Source organism: Sorex fumeus, unplaced genomic scaffold (assembly GCF_029834395.1).
Source record: "Sorex fumeus unplaced genomic scaffold, SorFum_2.1 ptg000037l, whole genome shotgun sequence".
NCBI lineage: Eukaryota > Metazoa > Chordata > Mammalia > Eulipotyphla > Soricidae > Sorex > Sorex fumeus.
In genome coordinates, this window is record NW_026606094.1 from 32211108 (window position 1) to 32220487 (window position 9380).

Genomic DNA, 9380 nt, shown 5'->3' on the forward strand with positions numbered 1-9380 from the left:
AGGAGCATCCAGGTAGGAAAGGAAGAAATCAAGCTCTCACTATTCGCAAATGATATGATACTATACTTAGAAAACGCTAAAACCTCTATCAAGAAACTTCTAGAAACAATAGGCTTGTATAGTAAAGTGGCAGGCTATAAAATCAATATCCCAAAGTCCATGGCTTTCCTATATGCAAATAGTGAAAGAGAAGAGACATGAAGAAAACAATCCCATTCACAATTGTGCCCCAGAAAATCAAGTACCTGGGAATCACCTTAACTAAGGAAGTAAAGGACCTGTACAAAGAAAACTACAAAACTCTACTTCAGGAAATAAAAGAGGATACGAGGAAATGGAAAAATATCCCCTGTTCATGGGATCGGGAGAATTAACATGTCAAAATGGCAATACTTCCCAAAGCACTGTATAAATTCAACGCAATTCCTATTAGGATACCCATGACATTCTTCAAAGAATTGGAGCAAACACTCCTGAAATTTATATGGAACAATAAGCCCCCACGAATAGCTAAAGCAATTCTTGGGAAAAAGAAAATGGGAGGAATCAACCTCCCTAACTTCAAACTCTACTACAAGGCAGTAATAATTAAAACAGCATGATACTGGAACAAAGGCAGAGCTGTAGACCAATGGAACAGAGTTGAATATACTGATGTCCCGCCCCCAAGCATACGAGCATCTATTCTTCGATAAGGGGGCAAGAAAAGTGAAGTGGAGCAGGGAAAGCCTTTTTAACAAACTGTGCTGGCAAAACTGGACAGCTACATGCAAAAAAATTGGCTCAGATCTCTGCCTAACTTCATGTACAAAAGTAAGATCTAAGTGGATTAAAGACCTCAACATCAGAACGGAATCTATAAGATACATTTAGGAAAATGTTGGCAAAACCCTTCATGACATAGAAGCCAATGGTGTCTTCAAAGGTGTCACACCGCTGGCCAAGCAAGTGAAAACAGAGATAGACAAATGGGACTATCTTAAACTAAGAAGCTTCTGCACCTCAAAAGAAACAGTGACCAAAATACAAAGACAGTCTACAGAATGGGAAAGGATATTTGCCAACTACACATCTGATAAGGGGTTAATTTCAAGGATATACAAAATACTGGTTCAACTCTACAAAAAGAAAACATTCAGTCCCATCAAAAAAATGGGGAGATGAAATGAATAGAAACTTTGACAAAGAAGAAATACAAATGGCTAAAAGACACATGAGAAAACGTTCCACATCATTAATCATCAGGGAGATGCAGATCAAAACCACAATGAGGTATCACCTCACACCACAGAGACTGGCCCACATCCACAAGAACAAAAGCAACCGGTGCTGGCGCGGATGTGGCGAGAAAGGGACACTCCTTCACTATTGGTGGGAATGCCGATTGGTTCAACCATTTTGGAAAACAGTATGGATGATTCTCAAAAAATTAGAAATTGAGCTCCCATTTGACCGAGCAATACCACTCCTGGGAATATATCCCAGAGAGGCAAAAAAGTATAGCCGAAGTGACATCTGCAATTGTCTGTTTATTGCAGCACGGTTTACAATAGCCAGAATCTGGAAAAAACCTGAGTGCCCGAGAACAGATGACAGGTTAAAGAAACTCTGGTACATTTACACAATGGAGTACTATGTCACTTAATCACTTAATCACTTAACTTCCCGTTAGTCGGCGATTTGCTCGAGCGGGCGCCAGTAACGTCTCCATTTGTCCCTGTCGCGTGCTAGTGTAGCTCGATGGCATCTGTTCGCTCCAGGAACATGAAGGGCCTCAAACCGATCATTCATGATCTTGACGAAGAAGTCTGTCCATCTGGTAGGTGGGCGGCCACGCAGTCTTTTGACATCCCGTGGAATCCAGTCGGTAACAGCTCTAGTCCAGCGGTTGTCTTTAAATCTCATTACATGACCAGCCCATCTGATTTTCGACACCTTGGCAAATGAGACAGCGTCCCTGATTCTTGATCGTCGACGGATGTCAGAACTCCGGATTCGTTCTCTCATTTGAGTGAAACGTGATATTCCAAGCATAGCTCTTTCTATTCTTCTTTGGGAGACCTGAATAGCGTTCTCATCTTGTTTGCGTAGGGCCCAGGTCTCTGAGGCATATGTTAATGCAGGAAGAACAGTGGAATAAAGAGATGTGCCTGGAGCCGGAGGTTCTTTGTCCTCTTAGCTATTTCTTCAACGTTCTTGAAGGTGTTCCAAGCCGCTCTCTTCCTCCTGCGCAGCTCGGGTGCCAGGTCATTTGTCATGTTGACTTCTCAACCTAGGTACACATAGCTGTTGCATTTGGAGATGGTCGTTCCGTTGAGAGCGAATGGGTCGTCAGGAACGAGGCTGTTTCTCATAAACATTGTCTTCGTAAGATTCAGCTGTAGTCCTACCTTTCCACACTCACGGTCAAAGTCAGCCAGCATTTGTGCCGCTTGGCTGATGTTTGGTGTTATTAAAACAATGTCATCAGCAAAGTGGAGGTGGTGTAGTTGCCGACCATCTATCTTCACTCCCATTCCTTCCCATTCCAGTCGTCGCATGATGTTCTCGAGGGTGGCACTGAAGAGTTTCGGTGAAATGGTATCACCCTGCCGCACCCCTCTCTTGACATCAACGATCACTTCTTTGTAGAATGGTGAGATCCTGGTAGTGAATCCGCAATAGAGCTCACAGACGATCCTGATGTATTGGGCTTGAATACCCTGATTGGCTAGGGCTTCAATGACCACTTCCGTCTCAACAGAATCAAAGGCCTTCTTTAAATTGATGAACGTTAAACAGAGCGCCATCTTGAACTCCCGAGAAACCTCAATGAGCTTGGTTATCGTGTGGATATGGTCGATGGTGCTGAATCCTTTGTGGAACCCGGCTTGCTCGCATGGTTGTCCTTCATCTAGTGTTCTGCCAATCCTATTTAGGATGACTCAAGTGAATAACTTGTAGATGACAGACAATAGGCAGATTGGGCGATAGTTGCCAATGTCATGGATGTCTCCCTTCTTGAACAGAAGTAAGGTCCTGCTGGTTTTCCATTGGGACGGAACCTTGCATTCAGACAGGTAGCGAGTGAAGAGCCGAGCCAGTGTATTGATGAGTACTGATGGCAGGTTCTTCAGGTGTTCAGGACTGACCTTGTCTGGGCTGGGTGCTGTTTGTTTCTTTACCGATGAAATGGCGTGTCGGATTTCGGAAGGGAGAACATTGGGAACGACATATCCATCCTGTGGAATTTGGTATGTCGGCAAGTGGACATGGCTATCGAAGAGATTTGAGTAGAAGTCATGGATAATCTTCTCCATTGCCGTTCTGGAGGATGTGATGGATCCATCAGGATGTCGGAGGGCAGTCATCTTGGTCTTGTAGTTGGCAAAGGACAGGCGGGCGTTACGAATACTTTTCCCTGCTTCTGCCGCATCTCCCAGCACTTCTGCTCTTCTCTCTTTGAGGTCTTCCTTGATCGCATCTCTGCACTGCTTTGCGAGCTCAGACGTTCGCTTGCGGTTGCCTGAGGCATGTGCCAAAACATGTTGGCGAATAAGCCAGTTTTCGAAGACAGGCTTTTTTTTGTAGCTATCTCTTTCTTGGCGTTTCTCACACAATCATGTAGGTGCTGAACCAGTCGATCGTATTCCTCGTCAATGTTGTCAACAATGGCATCTTGCCATGTTGCCGCAATAGTGCTAAAGAGCTCCCAGTTGGTGGTTGTTCTTGGAGTTCTCTTTTTAAACTCTGCAGCCCTTTCTCTCCGCTCTATGAAGTAGAATTTTGCACAAAGGAGACAATGGTCCGATCCCGTTCGGAATTTTGGGACAACAGTGACATCGGTCAGGCAAAACCGTCGATTGAATATGATGTGGTCTATTTCGTTGTGGAATCGTCCACCGGGAGACTCCCATGTCCAACGTTTAGATTCTGCCTTCTGGAACTGTGAGTTACCATGGATGGTCTTGGTCGACATGATGAACTCAGACAGTCTCTCACCCTGTTCGTTCCACTCTAGGCCATGGGTCCCGATGTGAAGTTCTTCAGCTGATCTTCTCGGTCCTATCTTGGCATTAAAATCACCCACAATGATCTTGTAGAAGGTGTGGTCTTCTTTATAGAACTTCTCTAGCTCCATGTAGAACTTCTCGATTTCTCTTTCATCATAATGAGATGTTGGTGCGTAGACAACGATGATAGAAACTGCAGGCAGTGAGCCACATCTATTCAAATGTAAACGTCCGATTCGGGTTGTTAGGCATTCGAATGAATCAATGCTCTTGGCCAAGTTTGTGTTGACAAGGACACTGTCACCTCCAACACCTCTTTTATCGCATGTTCTGAGGAACAATTCTTCTCCAGTGTCGAAAACGGCATGGTGAGATTCGTGCCTTCTTGTCTTGGTCAGACCAATGATGTCGTACTTGATCATTCGCGCTTGTACCATCAGGTCCTCGATGGATGCATCTGATGCTAGCGTACGTGCACTGAAAGTACAGACGATCATTTTTGTCTTCCTTCGTTGTGGCAGCCTAGGTCAGCCTTGAGATTTTGTCGGCCTCTCCTTTCTCATCCTCAGTGCTGCCATGTTGATGAAGCCTTCAGGGTCAGGTGAATGAGACCAGTTGTAGTTACTGGTTTTGGCATATCAAATACACAACGGATAGCTTGCCAGGCTCTTCCCTGTGGGCGGAATACTCTCGGTAGCTTGCCAGGCTTTCCGAGAGGGATAGAGGCTTTTGGGGCGACCTCTAATCACCCTTGTAGGTGTTACCATATATAGCTGTTAGAAAAGACGAAGTCATGAAATTTACATACAAGTGGTACTACATGGAAAGTATCATGTTAAGCGAAATGACTCAGAAAGAAAGGGATAGATATAGAAAGATTGCATTCATCTGGGGAACATAAAGTAACAAAATAGGAAACTAACACCCAAGAATGGCAGAGATTAGTACCAGGAATTTTACTCAATGACCTGGAAGCCAACCACACATGTTAGGGGAAAAGGGAGCTCAGAAAGAGAAGGGAACACCAAACAAAGGGTGTTGGGAGGATCCTCCCAGAATGGGAGAAGCATGCTGAAAGTAGACTATTGACCAAACATGATTGCCACTCAATGCCTCTTTTGCAAACCACAGCACTCAAAAGGAGAGAGAGGGAAATTCCCTGCCACAGAGGCAGGGTGGGATGGGGGTGGGGGGGGGTGGGAGGGATACTGGGATCCATGGTGGTGGGAAATGTGTACTGGTGGATGGATGGCTGTTTGATCATTGTATAATTGAAACCCAAGCACAAAAATGTGTAAGTCTGGAAAAATAAATAAATAAATAAAATGTTTTTTAGTGGAAGAAAAAAAACATGGATATTGAGATCCGTGGTGGTGGAAAATGGGCACTGGTGGCACTGGTGGAGGGATGGGTACTTGATCATTGTATAATTGAAACCCAAGCACAAAAATTTGTATGTCTACAACTGTACCTCATGGTGTTTCTCTAATAAAAATTTTTTTAAAAAAAAAAGTAGATGACTGATGCAGTTGACTACATGTTTGCAAGTTTGTTTTGTTATGCTCCAGCAACACTGGATGTAGCCTCTAATAAAAATAAAAATAAAATAAAATAAAATTGGGTCCAGAGCCATAGTACAGTAGGTGGATGCTTGCCTTAATTGCAGCCCACCTGGGTCCCAGGTTCCATCCAGGCATCCTACATGGTCCCCCAGCAACGCCAGGAGTAATTCCTGAGTGTAGAGCCAGGAGTAAAACATTGTCAGTGTGACCGACAAGCCAGGAGTAAAGCATTGTCAGTGTGACTAAAAAAGAAAAAACGAAAACAAAAATCCTATGCTGTAGACAGTTTATTAAATGTTTCTTTGTTATTAGTTTTTTGTTTTGTTGGTTGTGGATTTTTGTTTGGGGACCACAAATAGCTGTGCTCAGTGTTTCTTCCTGGCTTTGCACGCAGGGATCATTCGTGGCAGGGTCAGGGGGGACTCTATAGGTTCCAGGGATCAAACCCCAGGCTAGACACATGCAAGGCAAGTGCATTACATGCTATACTATCTTTCAGGCCTAAATCTGTATTTTATTTTATCCTCTTCCCCATAACTTGTGATTTAAATTAATAATTCTTGAAAAAAGAAAAAAGTCATTGTGTCTGGTCTTCAAATAACTCCCTGATCTATAAGAATGATCTGATAGCTTAATAAGGAGTTTGGTGTAAAGCTGGAAGATTATTAATTCATTTAAAAAAAAACTTTAGGCTTTTTTTTTAAGTTAAGATATAGTGCTGTATCTTAGGGCGTTATCATTGGAAATATTTGCCTCACTTCGTAAAAAGAGCAAATAAAGATTCAAGATCCTTATCCTGCCAGGAAGTCAGAGCCAGAAATGAATACTGAACACCATAGTGTGGCCCTAAACCAAATAAAAAACTATTTTAAAGAAGATAACTATTTGCTATAACATACGTTAGTTGTAGAACAAAGTTGTACAAAGACTCAGGATATGAGCATAAATTTTTGAGATAAGTAATCTGCACTTTAGAAATGTAAGGTAAAGGTAAAGGTAAAGGCCCTCCCGTTGATCATCGATTTGCTCGAGCGGGCCCAGTAACGTCTCCATTGGAGACTTTGTTGTTAGAAGTGTAAGGATAACAAAAATTCCAGAAACAACTGGAATAGAGAATTTACTGCAGGCAAGCATTGTTTTTACGTAGTTTGCCAAAATTCCACTAGATGGCAGACAAAATCCTTTAATTCTACACAGTGGCTGGAAGAGAAAACAAAAATTTCTTTATTGAAAGAAAAACTCAGCCTCTGACTTTGATATGTTCTATTTAATGTACACATATATTCCTATCATTAATTTAATATAGAAACGAATACTTCATATGAACATTTCTTAAACTTTAATATTGAACCAAACGGTTCAGTTATTCAGACAAAGATGTTTGCTTCCTGGAAAGACCATAAAAAGAAATTTGGTTCCAGATTATAGATTTGACACTATTAAGTATGCTGTTGTCAACAATGGCATCTTCCCATGTTGCCGCAATAGTACCAAAGAGTTCCCAGTTGGTGGTCATTCTGGGAGTTCTCTTTTTGAACTTTGCAGCCCTTTCTCCCCGGTCTGTGAAGTAGAATTTTGCATGAAGGAGACGGTGGTCCGATCCCATTCGAAATTTTGGGACAACAGCGACATCAGTCAGGCAAAACCGTCGATTGAATATGATGTGGTCTATTTCGTTGTGGAATCGTCCACCGGGAGACTCCCATGTCCATCGTTTAGATTCTGCCTTCTGAAACTGTGAGTTACCATGGATGGTCTTGGTCGACATGATGAACTCTGACAGTCTCTCACCCTGTTCGTTCCATTCTAGGCCATGGGTCCCGATGTGAAGTTCTTCAGCTGATCTTCTCAGTCCTATCTTGGCATTAAAATCACCCACAATGATCTTGTAGAAGGTGTGGTCTTCTTTATAGAAGTTCTCTAGCTCCATGTAGAACTTCTCGATTTCTCTTTCATCATAATGAGATGTTGGTGCGTAGACAACGATGATAGAAACTGCAGGCAGTGAGCCACATCTATTCAAATGTAAACGTCCGATTCGGGTTGTTAGGCATTCGAATGAATCAATGCTCTTGGCCAAGTTTGTGTTGACAAGGACACCGATGCCTCCAACACCTCTTTTATCGCATGTTCCGAGGAACAATTCTTCTCCAGTGTCGAAAACGGCATGGTGAGATTCATGTCTTCTTGTCTCGGTCAGACCAATGATGTCGTACTTGATCATTCGCGCTTGTACCATCAGGTCCTCGATGGATGCATCTGATGCTAGCGTACGTGCATTGAAAGTACAGACGATCATTTTTGTCTTCCTTTTTGTTGACAACATTGATGAGGAATACGATCGACTGGTTCAGCACCTCCATGAATGTGCGAGGAACGCCAAGAGAGAGATAGCCACAAAAAGTCGCCTATCTTTGAAAACTCTTGAGCTAATTCGCCAGCGTGGTTTGGCGCATGCCTCAGGCAACCGCAAGCTAACGTCCGAGCTTGCAAAGCAGTGCAGAGATGCGATCAAGGAAGACCTCAAAGAGAGAAGAGCAGAAGTACTGGTAGATGCGGCAGAAGCCGGGAAAAGTATTCGTAACGCCCGCCTGTCCTTCGCCAACTATAAGACCAAGATGACTGCCCTCCGACGTCCTGATGGATCCATCACATCCTCCAGAACGGCAATGGAGAAGATTATCCATGACTTCTACTCAAATCTCTTCGATAGCCATGTCCACTTGCCAACATACCAAATTCCACAGGATGGGTATGTTGTTCCCAACGTTCTCCCCTCCGAAATCCGACACGCCATTTCGTTGGTAAAGAAACAAACAGCACCCGGCCCAGACAAGGTCAGACCTGAACACCTGAAGAACCTGCCCTCAGTACTCATCAATACACTGGCTCGGCTCTTCACTCGCTACCTGTCTGAATGCAAGGTTCCGTCCCAATGGAAAACCAGCAGGACCGTACTACTGTTCAAGAAGGGAGACATCCATGACATTGGCAACTATCGCCCGATCTGCCTATTGTCTGTCACCTACAAGTTGTTCACTCGAGTCATCCTGAATAGGATTGGCAGAACATTAGATGAAGGGCAACCATGAGAGCAAGCAGGGTTCCGCAAAGGATTCAGCACCATCGACCATATCCACACGATAACCAAGCTCATTGAGGTTTCTCGGGAGTTCAAGATGCTGCTCTGCTTAACGTTCATTGATTTAAAGAAGGCCTTTGATTCTGTTGAGACGGAAGCGGTCATTGAAGCCCTAGCCAATCAGGGCATTCAAGCCCAATACATTAGGATCCTCCGTGAGCTGTATTGCGGATTCACTACCAGGATCTCACCATTCTACAAAGAAGTGATCGCTGATGTCAAGAGAGGGGTGCGGCAGGGTGATACCATTTCACCGAAACTCTTCAGTGCCACCCTCGAGAACATCATGCGACGACTGGAATGGGAAGGAATGGGAGTGAAGATAGATGGTCGGCAATTACACCACCTCCGCTTTGCTGATGACATTGTTTTAATAACACCAAACATCAGCCAAGCGGCACAAATGCTGGCCGACTTTGACCATGAGTGTGGAAAGGTAGGACTACAGCTGAATCTTACGAAGACAATGTTTATGAGAAACAGCCTTGTTCCTGACGCCCCATTCGCTCTCAATGGAACGACCATCTCCGAATGCAACAGCTATGTCTACCTAGGTCGAGAGGTCAACATGACAAATGACCTGGCACCCGAGCTGCGCAGGAGGAAGAGAGCGGCTTGGAACGCCTTCAAGAACGTCGAAGAAATAGCTAAGAGGACGAAGAACCTCCGGCTCCGGGCACATCT